Source organism: Vulpes lagopus, chromosome 6, assembly GCF_018345385.1.
Source record: "Vulpes lagopus strain Blue_001 chromosome 6, ASM1834538v1, whole genome shotgun sequence".
Taxonomy (NCBI): Eukaryota; Metazoa; Chordata; class Mammalia; order Carnivora; family Canidae; genus Vulpes; species Vulpes lagopus.
Genome location: NC_054829.1, coordinates 76844668 through 76862917, shown reverse-complemented (window position 1 = coordinate 76862917; position 18250 = coordinate 76844668). Strand labels below are relative to the sequence as shown.

Below are 18250 nucleotides of genomic sequence, written 5' to 3'. Positions count from 1 at the left end.
ACTTTGCCTTTTGGTGGAAAGCGGTACTTGCAGTATGGACTAAGGAATGGGATTTTTCAGGAATGAGAAACAAAATTTTAAGGTTTTTAACACCAATACTTTAGGCATGTTTTCAAACGTGCTTGACCTTGACCTTGACCTTTCTGTGGCTCTGTGTTTCTGCCCTTTTCTTGCTTGTTTTGTGTGTTCATTCCCTACCCTCACATTCTCAGCTATTTTCCTTCTTTGCACCCTGATAAGGTCAAGTGATCTCAGAGGGCAATGGGGCATTTCTCTGGAGGGGAGGGGGGATGTAGAGCTTAACTCAATCTTTTCTGGAGAAGGGGGAGGAATTGCCAAGGCCAACTGCAGAAAACTATCTGGATCCACACACAGTCCCACTCTATAATGTCCTTACTCAGGACACAACCCACCTGTGAGACCCTGGACTGAGTTTGCAATTTGGCTCACAGGATTATTTCAGCCAGCTTGTGCTATGTTGGTCCACACAGTGCCTTCAGTTTGAACATTTAATCATTTGGGATCAATCACATAAAAATCCAGATTTCTGGCAACGCTTGGACTGCATTCCTTCAAGATAATAATGTATTGGACCTGAGCATCTGCTGCCCCCTTTAGAGGGGTCATTAGCTTTCTAGTTCATCCCAGTCTTCACCACTCCCCATTTCATTCTTGGATAAGAGGGCCACTTACATTTTGTACCTTGCTCACTTCATTTGTTTATATTTCTTCCTTGGTCCTTTGTTTGGTAGATATTTGGTAAAAAAAAAAAACTATTGAATCAAATTAATTTCCTTTCTGTAAACTACTAGAGTTGGCCTTCCAGCTCCATGATATGATTTAGTGGCTTGCTGAGCAAAAGTGACACTGTGCTGTTCTTGGTCCCATTTCCTTAGTAGTGAAGAGGACCCAACATGGCTAATGACAGCCATGATAAAGTGACCAGTTACTCCTCTGGCCCTCCTCTCAGGCCCTTGGCAGTACTTGGACCTAGGTATGGCCCTCTCTTCCTTGGCATCAACAAGAGAAGCCAAATGGAAGTTGAAAATGAACTTCAGTTTTGAATGGGTGACTTCCATCAAAGTCCTATCCAATTTTTCTTCCTTTTTTTTTTTTTTTCTATCCATCCAATTTTTCCAACTTCCATGACAACTTGCCCATCTGTAGTATATTCCCAGACTCTCTGGGGGGCTTTTTATATCAAAGCAAAGGAAGGAGATAACTCCTTGCAAAATAACTCTGCTAAAATACTAATAGTGGATGGTAAGTTACTTAAGTACCATACTTAAGTTACTTAAGGTAGAGAATTTAGGACTCAGAGATTCAACCTTCTTACAATTGAAGCCATGCAAATAAGGAAAGAGCTGACTTGTCAGGTACAGAGCTCCTTGACCCCAACCTATTCAAAAAGAGCCCAGATGAACCTCTGTGCTAGATATCATAGAGGAATTTATAGAGGAATTTCCTGCATTAGACACAGTGATAGGGTGGGCGCTATGGAAGTAGGGAGGGGGACATCAGACTATCCTATAACAATCTCTCCAACTTCATATGCTGGAAATTCTCCCTTCTTTTCTTTTCTTTCTTTCTTTTTTTTTTAATAACTTAGAAGTCCAGTGATTTAATGTTTACAAGATGCTAGGATGATGGATATCATATGGATTAGGCTCTATCTTGGTTATTTGATAATGTTTGTTTTAAGAAGAACCTAAATTTATAACTGTCCTTTTCAGAGTATCTGTGACATGTGACTAAATCTTGCCTAAAATAAATGTCATTATTAATAAATTATTTTTCAGTATGGAAAATTTAATAATAATAGCAACAGATATAAAATGTGAGGACCATTAAAGTTCTGGCAAAAAGAAAACGGTTTAAGCCTGACTAAAATCTCTTTAGAGGATACTTAGTATCTCACAAGTTGTGCCCTGGGACTCACTAGCAGTTATACAGGGAAATTAAAACTCACTGGCTAGCACACCATTAGGTTTTCCGTTTATCTCCACAAAGTTTTTTTTTTTTTTTTTAAGATTTTATTTATTTATTCACAAGAGACACAGAAAGAGAGAGGCAGAGACACAGGCAGAGGGAGAAGCAGGCTCCATGCAGGGAGCCCAATGTGGGACTCGATCCCGGGACTCCAGGATCATGCCCTGGGCCAAAGGCAGGCTCTAAACCACTGAGCCACCCAGGGATCCCTATCTCCACAAAATTTTAAGTTTTCTTATATCATGAGCACTGCATCCACTTTTATTTTCGTTGTTTGGCTAAACAAATGAGTTCCATACTTAATATTATTGTCAATTAGCCAGAGATTTAACTAGAAACTGCCTTAGGAGTTCATCTCAGTCTTCACCACTCCCCATTTCATTCTTGGATAAGAGGGCTTTTTACATTTTGTACCTTGCTCACTTCATTTTTTTTTTATATTCCTGGACATTTATCTGGAATAAAAGAATACCTCCAAAATAAAATGCAGAATTTCTCCAGAGAGAGTTTAGAGCAGATGAAAAGAAACATGAGGGCTTTATACCAAGGGGGGATAGGTGGAGGAGGGCAAGGTGTGGATCAAAGAGAAATATATCTGAGCAAGTTTGTCTTCCGGCAAAAAGCAATTAAATTGTTCCAAGAATATTCCAAGAAGTAAAGTGTATCTTTTTCGACATGTGACTGACTCAGCCTGTATTATACAAACATACTTCCATGGTGGGTAGTGTAGACACTGGATGAAGATGGCTATAATCCCTTAGGGTATCCCCCAGAAACTCCAGAAGTTGGAATGAGCAGAGGGTACACCTCCAGGGACGTCTTCCCTCCTCAGGCCAAGCTAGAGGCTGGGCATGTTTCATATATCTGCTGTAGAGTTCCTGGCATGCTGTGCACACTAGGTAAATATTAAAGAACTTCCCCCACCCAGCTAATGGGAGCCTAAGGGTGCCATGACCTTCAAAAGCTCTTATCTATGGACAGCAAATATAAAAACAGTAAGGAAGTTGCCCTAAGGTACAACCAGAGGTTTACTGGGTAAAAACTGGAAGTGTCCATTCTTTGAGAGTACCAACGTGCCCTTTAGTACCCAGAATATGTTTCCAGGAATAATTTAAGATCATCTCACCATTTCCTTTTTTGCTAAATTGACTCACAAGAGATGCCTCCCCTTCTCCCCTTCAGTTCTGCCATCACTCCTAGAAAAAAAAATTCAGCATTCCTGATAAGAAATAACCAAAGCAAGATCGTTTGAATTCCACTGAAACCAATTCATCATGTAATGTTTGTTACAAAAAAAAAAAAAAAAAGAGAGAAAGAAAGAAGAAAAGCCTTCCTACTCTCCAAGTTAAATAATAGGAACACAGACTTTGAGAGACATTAAGCATGGAGTCAACTGGAGTTTGAGAACTGAGGCCAGAAGTGCCTAAACATCGCCTCAAAGTTCTGGAGATACCTGCTGGCAGTGGTTGCACAACAGTGTGAATGTACTTAATGACACTGAATTTTACACTAAAAGTAGTTGAAATGGTCGATTTTATGTTATGACATGTCTTAGTCTGTTTGGACCACTGTTACAAAAAGCCATAGACTGAGTGGCTTATAAACAAGAGAAAATTATTTCTCACAGTTCTGGAGCCTGGGAAGTCTGAGATCAAGGCGCCAGCAGATTGTGTCTGGCAAGAGCCCACTTTCTGGTTCATAGATAACTGATTTTTTTTTGGTATAACCTCACATGACAGAATGTGGGAGGGCTCTCTGGGGTCTCCTTTGTAAGAACACTAATCCCATTATGAGAGCTCTACCCTTATGATCTAATCATCTCCTAAAACCCCTCATGTCCAAATACCATCACATTGGGAATTAGGTTTCCAACATATGGATCTGAGAGGGGGAACACACATATGCAGTCTATGGCAGCACACTTTACTGAAGTTTTTTAAATGGGGGAAAATTCACCTTATAAGCAGTGCTTCAAGTAGGTCCTCCCATTCCCACCCACAGTGGAGGACAAACTGGTTAAGATAGTTAAACCCCTGAATGGTTTTTCATTTGAACGAGGACTACTGAACCCAGGTGGAAGCAGTAGCTCACATGACCAATGCCCAGAATCCCATCCCCACAGTAGCTGGGTCTGGAGAGAGCTGCTCCACTAGTGAGAAGCTGTGGGCAGAGAGAGGGAAAGAATGGAGATTTTAGCTCAGAGAGGACTAACACCAGGGTCCCTCCGCAGGGATGCCTATTTCTTTTTTTTTTTTTTAAGATTTTATTTATTTATTCATGAGAGACACACACAGAGAGAGAGAGAGAGAGAGAGAGGCAGAGACACAGACAGAGGGAGAAGCAGGCTCCGTGCAGGGAGCCTGGGTGGGACTTGATTCCAGACTCCAGGATCACGCCCTGGCCAAAGGCAGGTGCTAAACCACTGAGCCACCGAGGGATCTCCACCTATTTCATTTTATAATAAGACCCCAGATTACAGATAAAAACATGGAAAACTTAGGGATGGGTTCACAGAGGGCATCTCACTGGAAAAAATACACATTCAAATCAAACAAGGATCACTCCAAGAGTGTATCAAGATAATTGGCCATTTGAAGAAAATAGGAAGTGAATGGCACAAAACAAAGTGCAGTTATGTTTGGAAAAGAGGTTGAATCTCCAGATTTCACAGGAAGGCAGATAGAGCTGACCACTCACCCTTTTCTTCTTTTTCTTTCTTTTCTTTCTCTTTGTGCATCAATTTTCTCATTTTCAAAGATGAATCCTCAGAACCAGTTCTCTCCTTCTCAGAAAGTCAAGATTACCAAAAATCAATAGCTGTAGTTCTTGCTAAACAACTAGAACCTTTCCACAAATGCTGTGACTTAATTCATACCTTTTTAAAAATTTTTTTTAATTTTTATTTATTTATGATAGTCACAGAGAGAGAAAGAGAGAGAGGCAGAGACATAGGCAGAGGGAGGAGCAGGCTCCATGCACCAGGAGCCCAGTGTGGGATTCGATCCCGGGTCTCCAGGATCACGCCCTGGGCCAAAGGCAGGCACCAAACTGCTGCGCCACCCAGGGATCTCTTTCTTTTGTTTTTTAATTTTTTTTAATTTTTATTTATTTATGTTAATTCATACCTTGATGGCACATCACTCACTCAGACCAGGAAAGTAAACATTTTCTGAAATGGGGGTGGTTTTCTTTGGGTAGACATACCACATGGCGGTTACTCTCTGTCCTAATTTTACAATTAAAAAAAAGACTGGAACTAGCTTATTTGCTTTGGTTTGACAGATGATGGTCAAGTGTAGCAATGAGATTATATCCCCATTGCCCTTTGCACAGGAAAACAACATGCCACTAATTTTCCTTGCAGAAATGCTTCTCCTTGCTTGTTTGGGGTATTCTTCAAAGCCTTTTGCCCTTTGCCCTCCAAAAGATAAATAAAAATAAAGCACCAGGTGGCAAGAACTGCCTGAAACAAGTTTGATAATCTAAATTCAAGGCTAAAAAAACATTTACAGTTCAGGAGTGTCTACTGAAATTAGTAAATTAATGTTGTCTCTGCTGTTAACTTTACTCAGAATCTCAAATGGTGTGAGTATATAATAATTCTACACTGCCCACCTACTTGAGTGTTGGAAAGTTGTAGATAGGCACAAAGATACTGCTAACACTGCTCTTTCCATCTATTCTGATTCAGAGGGGGCCATTTGAAAGGAAAGAAAAAGTTTACATTACTTGGCTTTTCACATATTCAAAAAATGTAGGACTGTAATCCTGAAGGCAATAATGGGCAGAAACAGATTCTAAAAAATGTCCTATATGGACTTTGAGGTCCTGAGAGCCTGGAAAAATGATTACTCAGCTTCCCAAGGCTGAATGTATACTCTAAAAATGAAATGCTGTTCTTCTCCATTCAGCTATCAGGAAATTAGAAAATATACAAGCTTTTCAAAGTGTAAAATGGTGAGGGAAGAGGAATGTTCTTGATAATTGTACATCCCAAATTCACTTAGCAGGATTTTCCAAAAACAGCTCACTAATTTTTTCTCTTTCTTTTTTTAAAAAGAGATTTTATTTATTTATCTAAGAGAGAGTGCACAAATAGGGGAAGGGGGAAGAGGGAGAGGGAGAAGCAGATTCCCCACTGAGTGTAGACTCTGGCTTGATCCCAGGACCTTGAGATCTCGACCTGAGCCGAAGTCAGAGGATCAACTGACTGAGCCATACCCAGGCACCTCACTAATTCACAACTCACTAATTTTCAAAATCTCGAATATCAAGGACACTTTAAATCAAACTACATTGAACATCATTTATATTTTACTGATGCATATATAATAATGATATTACTATTATAGCAGCCACCATTCATTTAATGCTTATCTACATTAGGGATTCTCAAACTTGAGCAAGCATCAGAATCATCTAGAGGACTCATTAAAACTCAGACTACTGAGCTCCACTCTTATTATTATTATTTTAATTGTGGTAAAACACAGATAAGATTATCATCTTTCACCATTTTTAACTGTGCAGTTCAGTAGCGTTAAGTGTATTTATACCGTTGTATAGCCAATATCATTCCCTGTGCTGTACTTTTTATTTCCCACCTATCCACTTTCTGCCTCTACAAGTTAGACTACTCTAGGTACCTCATGTAAGTAGAAGCATGGAATTTGTCTTTTTGTGACCAGCTTATTTTATTTGGCATAATGGCCTCAAGATTCATCCACATTGTTATATGTGTCAGAATTTCTTTCCTTAAGGTTGAATAATCCATTGTACAGATAGACCACATTTTGTTTACCCACTTATCCATGGATGGACACATGAGTGGCTTCCATCTTTTGGCTATTAAGAATAATGCTGCAGTGAACACGGCTGTACAATTACCTCTTGGAGACACTTTTAAATTATCTGGGATCTGTTCTCAGAATTGAAATAGCTGGGTTATATGGTAAACCTAGGTTTAATTTTTTTTTTTAAGATTTTATTTATTTGTTCATGAGAGACACAGATAGAGAGGCAGAGACATAGGCAGAGGGAGAAGCATGCTTCCGGCAGGGAACCCAATGCATGACTCAATCCCAGGACCCTGGGATCATGACCTGAGCCAAAGGCAGACACTCAACCACTGAGCCACCCAGGCATCCCTATGTTTAATTTTTTGAAGAACCACCACACTGCTTTCTACAGCACCCCCACCAACAGTGCACGAAAGTTCCAATTTCTCCACATCTTCTCCAAGACCTATTTTTCTTATAGTAGCCAGTGGGTACAAAGTAGCATCTTTTTTTTTTTTTTTAAGATTTATTCATTTATTCATGATAGGCATAGAGAGAGAGAGACAGAGAGAGGCAGAGACACAGGAGGAGGGAGAAGCAGGCTCCATGCCGGGAGCCTGACGCGGGACTCGATCCCGGACCTCCAGGATCGCGCCCTGGGCCAAAGGCAGGCGCTAAACCGCTGAGCCACCCAGGGATCCCCACAAGGTAGCATCTTATTGAAGTTTTAGTTTTCATCTCCTTGATTATTATTAATGTTGAGCATCTTGGGCAGCCCTGGTGGTGCAGCGGTTTAGTGTCGCCTGCAGGCTGGGGTGTGATCCTGGAGACCTGGGATCGAGTCCCACATTGGGCTCCCCGCGGGGAGCCTGCTTCTCCCTCTGCCTGTGTCTCAGCCTCTCTCTCTCGCTCTGTGTCTCTCATGAATAAATAAAAAATAAAATCTTTAAAAAAAAATGTTGAGCATCTTCTCATGTGCCTATTAGAGATCTGTATATCATCTTGGGAGAAATGTCTATTCAAGTTCTTTGACTTTTTTATAACCAGGTTGTTGCTGAGTTCCATATATTCTGAATATTAACCCCTTATCAGATATATGATTTGCAAATACTTTCTCCCACTCTTGAGTTTTTTATTTGGGCGCCTGAGAATGTGCATTTCTAACAAGTTCCTCAGTTACATTGTTGACCCCGAGGGCCCACTTTGAGAAACTGCTCAATATGGTCATATTGGGAAGCAGTTTACATATATTATCTCAGCAAAGTCTCACATTAGCATTCTTGTTTTACAGAAGAGGAAATGATTGCTCAAAGAGGTAAAACTTGCTCAAGGTTCTTCCACAAAGAAATGGTAAAGCAGGGGCTTTCACTTCATTCTGACCTGGCACTGTGTTACCCCACCTCTGCCAGAAGTAAGTAAAAAAATGTCCACGAAGGATATGCTCTAATGAACAAGTCAATGGACTGGAGAGAATAGTGGATGTTTTCTGTCTCACTTTCTTTAAATCAGGCCTAAAATTTCTGGACTCCTTTCCTTGGATGTTATGTTCTGGCTTCATTATGATGGATTGAGAAAAGCAAAGGAATCTGCTTTAAGTCTGGGGAAAATGGTGGTGGGGGAGGTGTGGAGGGGACACATTGCCAAGAACTGTAGACCAGACTGACCTGATGAATGAACTTGCTCAAGAACTAAATGTTTAGCTTTGGTAGACTGGCAAATGTTGTGCTTCCCCTCAAAGCTGTCTGTGTTTAGACATCTCCCTGATAGCAATATCCAGTCAGGACCCCAGCTAGTCAGCCTATAGGGGCCTTTCTTGTGTGGACAGTGAAAAGGCACTTCTCAGGACCCATGCAGCTAGTCCTATGGTGCCTGGCCAGGCCAGTGAGGGTGGGTGCATTTCAGCACCCGTGTGCTCCAGTGAATAGCTAGTAAGGTGTGATAAGGTAGAGTCATTGCCATTGTCAGTATACTTTAACAACCCTGATAAAGGTTACTGTCACTATTGGTTAAAGGATATATATGACCATACATACACATACATATATGTAAATCTACAGGAAGTATATATGGCCTCCTGAAGACTCATTTCCATGGATAACCAAAGGCTGGTGGTAGCCTCATATCCATGGTTTTAACTACAGGCCGTAAAAACATTCATAGTTTAGTGAATTCATCAATTTTGGTGTCTACCAACACATCAGATTAGTGACTTCTGAAGTAAGGCTGGCCCTTTAAGGCCAGCCTATCCTTTATTAGGCATGAGAAAAAAATTCATAGACACCAAGCCCAACGGTATTCTTGCAGAACCTGGTGCTTTGTGTTCAATTCCACAGCTGCAAAGCCAAAGCGTACTGGTTCACAGCACTTATAAATAGAAAATGTGGAGGTCCCTAGATGAAGACATGGGCTTTATTCTTCTTCAGATGTTGACATTCCCCAGAGCCACCACAACAAAAACAGAATTAAGACGTAAAAGGAATTCAGAACCTTCCTTTGCAATCCGAAGCCTGGGAATCTTTTCAAATTTAAATGAATATCTGTCAAACTAATTAAGAGAAGATGCAATGCTCTCATTCTGTGCTCATTAGAGAACTTTACTGGTCATAAATTCCTCAGAGAGTGGGAGTGAATAGGTCTCTGCACTCTTGCTTAAGATTCCTGGCTTTGTTTATTTCCAGTTTGGCCTGTTCATCTTCTAGATCCAGAAAGACTGCAAAACATGCCTTGAATTCAGTTTTAATTCATATAATTTTATAAAACAGGAAAATCAGAAATGGAGAAAACTATAATGAGATGTTGCAATGAATGTTTTAGAGCCAACAGAACTGGGGTAGGTGACAAGCAATCATTTATAACTGAGTAGCATCTTCTTTTTCCCAAGATGTTTTATTAGTAGATCGCAACTCTCAGATGTTTCACAGATATTGACACAGACACAGACACACAGACACACAGACACACACTTGAACGTTTTCCCATCATGCTTGCAGATTTTGAAATTGATGCTCAGTAAGCTGATTGGGTAAAATATATGCAAATTGTGTCAGTCTGGGTGCAGCTTGACAACCAAGACCACTACCCACATGTCCCTACAGCATTTATTGGATTCCTGCCAGCTATCCAGTACAATACCATGTATGTAGTGTAATGTATATGTATGAAATTAATAACCTAGGTAACTCTGCAGCCAGAGCTTTTTACCCCCATCTTACAGTTAAGAAAACTGAGATTCAGAGCAGTTATCTTGCATTAATACTGGTGAGCAGCAGAGTCAGTAGTGAGCAGGATATTTAAAAATACTTCTTTGTTTGAAATATAATGTATTGTGCCAGGGCGCCTGGGTGGCTCAGTCAGTTAAGTGTCTGCCTTTGGCTCAAGTCATGATCCCAGGGTCCTGGGACTAAGTCCCACATCAGGCTCCCTGCTCAGCAGTGAGTCTGCTTCTCTCTCTTCTGTCTATGACCTGTCTCACTCTAGCTCTTGCAAATAAATAAATACAATCTTTAAAAATATGTTTATATATTGTATTGTGCCAAATTTTTGGAAATTTGCAATAATAAAGAATGCATCTGACATTTTGTTATTAGAAATTTAACCACAGCTATTAGAATTTCTACCAAATATCTTTGAAGAGACATTCTAGAAAACAAGGATTTGTTTTCCATCTGCTGAAAGCCTCTATCTTTGCTTATTTTTTTCTTTACTCTGGGATTTATACCCCTGAAAATATATTTTTCCCTTTTCATCAATTCTACTAGGTTTTCCCTATTGGTGTCACTTAGCTGAAGTGCACAGTGTCTTCAACCACTTGGGCAGTTCTTTATTATTTCTACCTTTTGCTTTTTCTATCTTAAATAAGATTATTATAATTTTTGCTTACCCATGTTAGAGGGATGGGTTACACTTATTTGCTCTCTGACGGCATACCAACAGTTTAAAGGGACACAGATCCCTGTATCTTAGCTAAAGGGATACAGAATTTAAGGCTATGATACAAATCAAATTCAAATGCAATTTATTTTTTCCAATTTTTCTTAGGATTTCTGTAATGAAAACTATCCTCTCCCACTAACGTGCAATTAAATGGTGCTTGGAAATTTCTCTTCTGGGCTGGATGTCACTGACACATCATTGTCTTCTGGGTAAATTTCTGCTCCTGATTTCTATTGTTTCTCATTTAAGTTGCCATCAGAGACATCATTTCTGCTGCTGTGTCCACACTATTAAAGTCAGGATGAGGGATTCCTGGATGGCTCAGTGGTTGAGCGCCTGCCTTTGGCTCAGGGCGTGATCTGGGGGTGCTGGGATGGAGTCCCACACTGGGCTCCCCACAGGGAGCCTGCTTCTCCCTCTGCCTATATCTTTGCATGTGTGTGTGTGTGTGTGTGTGTGTGTGTGTGTGTGTGACTCATGAATAAATAAATAAAATCTTTAAAACAATAATGAAGTCAGGATGAAATAGGGCCAATCTATCTTCCCATAGCAATCTTTTCACTAAGTACCCCCATACTGATACACATCAACATGGGGACATTACTTTTACAGCTTTTGTTTGCATTACAGAAGAGGATATTTACCTCAAAATCAGTTTAATCTTTACTATTAAGGCTTTGCTCAGCACTAAATTAAATGTGCATCTACTTTGTCCCTTGAGGAATTCCATCCAAAAGCCACATTAGATTGATTTTGACCTGTTAGAGACAAAACATACTTTAGGCATCAACTACTTCAAGTTTTTGGTTTTATAGATGAGTAAATCCTTAGTTTTATGTGTACAAATAATTCGTCATTTATTCAAAATTCAATCTGGAATGAATAGAATTCGTAGATCTCTTACTCTGAGTGCAATATCACTTTTGTCTTACAAAACTTACTTACAAAACTCTCTATGTCTATCAAGTGCAGTTGTTTCTACACCCTCCTTCTTCTCCCCTGCCCATACCACTCTAGGTGGTTATGATTTATAAAGTTTCCCACACTAACAATTACTAATATCAATCCTCAAAAAGTGATTTCTAATATTTGTAAGGCATTCCTTAGGTGGATGATTCTCACTTTAACATTTTAACAAGAAAATTCAGACTTAAGAGATAATACTGATCAACCGCCTTACTAGACTAACACACAGGCAACTTAGATATGGCCAAGATCCTAAGCAGGAGGGATATACTTAAATGACATAGCTAAACTCAAAAGCAATCATGTGTTTTTACTAAGGAAACACAATTGAAAAACCAAAGCTGGGGATCCCTGGGTGGCTCAGCGGTTTAGCGCCTGCCTTTGGCCCAGGGAGCGATCCTGGAGTCCCGGGATCGAGTCCCATGTCCGGCTCCTGACATGGAGCCTGCTTCTCCCTCCTCCTGTGTCTCTGCCTCTCTTTCTCTCTCTATGTCTATCATGAATAAATAAATAAATCTTTTTTTAAAAAAAAGGAAAACCAAATCTAAAAAAATCATATCCACCTATTTGTGCACAGCATTTTGACTCTATCCTGCTTTAGGGACAGGAAATGTAACATGTCAGCAACTTGACATAAAGGCAGCCAGAATATATTTGATGTCAACACTCCTTAGAGCAGCTATCCCACACTCCCCAGTATCACACAGGCTAGGAGAGTTAAAAGCATCCTCTTCCAAGGCAATCAGAAGCTCAAATTCAAATATAAGGCTCCAGTTGCCTGAAGACTGGAATGCATTTGAGCCTTAGGAATCTAAGATGCTGATCTTATTCATGTATTTCATAGGAAATACATATAAATGCACAGAAAGTCAGGGGATTCATTTATAAATTAATAAATCTCAGTCCTGTTAGTTTCAAAGTATGCATTTTTCAAAGATAACTGTCCCTAGGAACACAAGTTGATCAAAGTTAGGTGCATTTACACCATGTTAAATTTGGGCAAGCTGCAGTGGGCCGATCCATCAGTCTCCTACTTAATACAAATACAGAATAATAAAATACAACACAAAGTGATGATGACAAAAAAATAACACATATTGAGCACTTTGTGCTAGTTACTTGCATTAGTTCATTTAATCCTTATAATCACCCTCTGAGGAAAATACTATTATCCTCATTTTGAAGATAATGAAACTAAGGCACTGGGAGTTCAAAGTTCCATAGTCTCAGAAAAATCGACGTCAGAGCCAGGATCTGAATCCAGGCAGTCTGGCTTCCGACTCTCCCTTCACTCTCTTGTCATATTTGTGCAGCGAATTCCACTAAAGTATCTGAAGGTGTAATAACATTCATCATAGTGAAAAGTAATTTGATTTCCTACAAGCTAAGAGGGATTCAACTCAAAAACTATTTTCTATAAATACATTTTTTTTAGAGGCACGTGGGGGGGCTCAGTGTGTTAAGTGTCTGCCTTTGGCGCAGGTCATGATTTCAGAGTCCTAGGATTCAGCCCCAGGTAGGGTGCCCTGCTCAGCAGGCAGTCTGTTCTCCTTCTCCCTCAGCCCCTCCCTCTTGCTCGTGCTCTTGCTCTCTCAAATGAATAAATAAAAAATCTTTAAAAAAATAAGTGTATTTATTGTAATTAATTTTACGTTTGTCTATTATCTACTAATATACCTTTATTAGTAAGCCCCAGACTTGAGTCATCTTTCAAAGATAAAGTAAAAACTTTCCACAGAGAATAAAATCCAGAAAATTCACATATGGCTATAGCAGTCTTTTATTATGAATTTATATATTTTTACATTTTTCAATAAAGAAATAATTAAATGCATAGCAAAATGTCACTTAATTTTATACCTTGTAAGATATACATACCTAAAATCTGGGAAAGAAGCCCTTTGTTCACCTTCTCCTTTTTGAGATAGCATAATTATCTATAGGGCTCTAAAATTTTGTTTTAGCTATTCTTAGAACCTCTAGGTTTTTTACATCATGAGCAGTACTTAGCACAGGAATTAGGTTGGAAAATACTCAAGAAACAGCTTGTTAAATAAAGACAATCAAGGAGAACGGAGAAGAAAGAACAGAAGGAAGGTTCTGTGATCGCTCCTGGAAGGCTTCACACTTGGCAAGCATTTGAAGAGCCACCTTTTGCTTTCCTTAAAGGGCAGCCTTGAAATGTGGAGACACTTCCTCACCTCTCTCTCCTACTCCTCCCTTTATGGCCACAAAAGAGCTGCGTGTCCACAGAGTGCTCAACCAACCAGTTTGAGTCAATCTTGTTGCTGGTTTTTCCCACCCACAATTGCCCCAGCAACTGGCCTGATGATTTTTTGGACCGAATCGCCTGACAATATGAGACTTATGTACAAAACAGACAGCTTAGACTAAGCCCGGTATAATAGGGTATACTGTGTTTTTCCCTATACAAACCGAGGAAAATAATTTTAATTCTCGGAAAGCAATGGGAAGGCTAATTTCCTGCTGAAAGATAGTCCGATGTTGAATAATAACTACCTGCTGCGCCCACAGCCATTATTATTATTATTATCGCAGTTGGGCCAGACAACCCTTTTTTGGGGGGACTGTCCTGTGCTTTGCAGGTGATTCAGCAGCATCCCTGACCTCTGTCTCCACCAAACATGTCTCCAGATTTTGCTAACTGTGCCCTGGGAAGGAAAAATCACCTTGATTTGAGAACTGCCAGTTTAAATTTTTAACTATCACTGAATTGTCTTCTTTCTCTTTTCTAGCAAATAGTTATGAATGGCTCATTTTCAACAATTTTGAAATCTCTTTTCTTTCTTTCTCAAAGGTATAACAGGCCTCAGAGTAGTATGATAAACAGGCTTTCCACTTTTCTCTGTTTGATTATCAAACTCTAGTCCTTATGCTGCTCCATGAGGATTCAGTTGGCAACCAAGAACAATAATGCTTCGTGCTTAAACATGTACTTCTTATCCTGGACACTTTAACAGTAGTAACTCCTGAATTCTCAATACTCTTCTTTCCAAAGGAGACTAGTTGTTTGTTTTCAATTCCAGCACAGTATAAAAAGTTTTTTTTTTAATTTTTATTTATTTATGATAGTCACAGAGAGAGAGAGAGAGAGGCAGAGACATAGGCAGAGGGAGAAGCAGGCTCCATGCACGGGGAGCCCGATGTGGGATTCGATCCCAGGTCTCCAGGATCGCGCCCTGGGCCAAAGGCAGGCGCCAAACCGCTGCGCCACCCAGGGATCCCTAAAAACAGTTTTAATTTGTGAAAGCATAAATGGGGGCATTTACAAAATATCATATAAAATATCAAAAATATCATACCTATGGGCAATGAAAACTGGCAGCACCACCAGGAACATTCCAGAGCAATGACCAAAGTTAGAGTCACCAAGTAAGTGTCTTATCAAGACTATTTTTTGATAAGAAAGTTAAGTAAATTTTCTTTGGGTGCAACCGGCTGCTGAAACCTCATGCTGGTAGTTAGCAATAAATATTCTTTGTTGAATTATTAAATGTAATTCCAGGTGTAGCTTCAGTGGCCTTGTGTCTCCCAAGGAAACATCCTAGTCATGGGAACACTAAGAGTACCACAGTTCTCCGCCTTCTTTCCAGTGGTTTCTACAGTATTATGGTGTGCTTCTCTATCCCCAACATTATTAGCCCAATATCCCAAGGCACACCAGGAAGGAGCAGGCAGGGGCACCTGGGTGGCTCAGTTGGTCGGGCATCTGCCTTCTGCTTGGGTCATGATCCTAGGATCCTGGGATCAAGCCCCACGTCAGGCTTCCTGCTGAGTGGGGAGCTTGCTTGTCCCTCTCCCTCTGCCCGTCTCTAGATAGAAGAACTTGGAATTCAAACCCAGGACCATTCAACTCCTAAGGCTGAGCCACTCATCACAGAAAGTACAGGTAGAACTTGGAATTCAAACCCAGGACCATTCAACTCCTAAGGCTGAGCCACTCATCACAGAAAGTACAGGTAGATGGAGAGAATGTGGTTGGCATGTCCAGCATCAGGTACAAAAGAAACAAAACCCTGCTTTCTCCAAAAGAATGGGAAAAGGTTTGGGATTCTCTGGGTTGCTATCATTTTACTCTTGAAAGCAAGAAAAAGGGTGAGAAACTAGCTGTCTGAGCTAGGCATTACTCTCAGTCCTATCTTGAAAGGATTGATTATCCACTGCAGGAGGTTTGGCTGTACCTGGAAGGGGTAGTAACAATTTCCTTTAATATCAATGGCTCATTCTCTGAAGGGGCACAGCTCAAGATCAGGGTGTTTTTCCTCTGTCTCAAAAGCTACTATTGAAGCCTTCCTTTTAATCTTTAACCATGATGCTTATATAAGGAACTTTTTATTGTTATCTAATAGGTAACACCTACCACACACTATGTCAAAGTTCTTGGGTTTATCAGTCTTTGCTGGGAAGCTATAATCTTCCACTGAGCTGCTGAAGCTAAAAACTAGGGAGTCATCCTAACCTCCTCTCTCTCCCTCACCCAAAGAGCCAAGCCAGCCTGTCATCCAGTCTACCTGTTCTATCTTCTGGACATTGACTCCATCCTTACCTCTTCTCCCACCATTGCCTCCATTATTTCTCACCTGGACCAACCCTCTCTCACTAGTTTCTTTTCCTCCGGAGTTGCCATCTTCCAAAATGCAGCCAGAATGGTCTTTCTTAAGCACAGATCTGATTTTTGTCAGTGGTCTGCCTTTTAAATTCCCCATCACCTTTAGGATCCTGTTCAAACTCAAGAGTGTCCTCACATATGCTCTCCAAAGAGTACCAAATACATTCCAACATGGCTACCCTCAGCCCACGTAGCACCTTGTGAAAATCATACAAAGGCCTCTCCTTCTCCAGGTGGATATAGCTGCTCCAGGGAGCAAAGCCTGGACTGGACTGCAGCCCTGTTCCTATCTCATCTCTGCCCCTCTTGCAGAAGGTCACAAGCATACAGTCAGCCCATAGTCCTGACTTAAGGTTCAGTTCGCGCACCTCTGTTTACTTTGTCTAGAATGCCTTTACCCACTAAATCCATCTACCTAATTCCTATTCATCCTTCTAAAAATCAAGGCATTCATCTCCCTATAAAAAGCTTTCACCTCTTCTATGCTACCAGAAAAATTCTAGGCTATCATGGCATGCCTGTTCGGGATATTCTTGTCTATTTCTCCCATAAACACTACATTCTGTGACAGCAAGAACCATGTCTTTCAGATCTGCATGCCTAGAAAGCCTACCACAGTGCCTGGGAGAGTGCAGATCAATAGTTGCTGAATGTCAAATGAGTGGTGCCTCCTCCTTCAGATTTCTTAGTCTTGTCACTATGTAAGACCCCCAACAATTTGGAGACAGGCCATGGGGGTTCTGCTTCCTCAGATAACATAATTCCTACTCGAAGAACCAAGAAACCAGATCCCACTTAGCAATTATTTCATTAACCTATGATTAAGAAGAACAAACATCTTGGATTTCAAGTTTCTGTCCCCCGGACAAGTTCACTAATTTCAACTTTCTGTCCCTTCCGGACAAGTTCTGTCATCGATTGTTTTGTCCTTCTCTGGATTCTTCTCCCTTTAACATCCAGCCAGATAGGGGGATGCATGGGAATTTCTGGTACTCTCTACCTTCAGGAATGTTTGGCCGTTATCATAATAAAATAATAATAATAAATATTAAAAAATAAAGAGTTATCCATACTTACTGAGCCACAGGCTCAACTTCTTATACTTCTGCCTTCCATGGGGATTTTCCTTGTTAATCCTACTTGGTTCTCCTAACTGGCCTGCCCCTGATGCCACACTGATTTCATTTATGACTTTACTCAGCTCTCCTAGCACCTTCCTCCTCAAATCTCTATTTCCCTCCTAATATGAATCCATAATTATCTTTCTTCTTCTACTTAAGTCAGGACAAAGGGAGTAGAGCCATCAGACTTTAACTCCCTGTCAAAGGTACTCATATATCTAAAATCTAATTTATGAAATTTTAGTTATGAAAAATATTATTTTCAATTGGGCACAGAGCCATTTTAGGAAGGACTGGGCAGGGCTATCATGTGTTTTTGTCAGAGACAGATGGTATTGTCTCCTTGCTCACAATTGTTCTCGGAGAACACAGCCCCGACCAAGCCCCTGCCAAAGGGATAAGGCTGAATCAGCTTGTCCCTAGTGATCAGGTTGTTGCCCATGGAACTTGGAACTGGAGCACAGAAGCTGAGTTAACCAAATGAAAAAGCTCAAGAGCTGTGAGGATACCTGGAGTAGAACCCAGCAACAGCTCTATGGTGAGCCCAGGCCACACACAAGCTGGTATGGGAGGACAGAAACCCAGAAGTTTGAGGACATGTATCAATCAGACAGCATTCTGTTGCTGTTATTGAAAATGATACAAGTGACATTGAACCTATATATTTTTTCTTCTATAGCAAATAGGATTCTTCGTGTGTGCATGTGTCCCCTTCTTCTTCACAGACTTAATTCTATTCAACTGCAGTATCAAATGACCATGTATTCGGGACAGTAGATCCTTCCCTAGCTCCAAGAGATAAATCACTCTTGATCTACACTAATCATGGTATT

The 18250-nt window shown here is 40.5% G+C and overlaps 1 protein-coding gene across 2 annotated transcripts in view; it reads right to left on the bottom strand.

Annotated features, from left to right (window-relative positions):
* SHROOM3 (shroom family member 3) overlaps positions 1-18250 on the bottom strand; it is a 185301-nt gene that overhangs the window by 153094 nt on the left and 13957 nt on the right. The window lies entirely within an intron of this gene.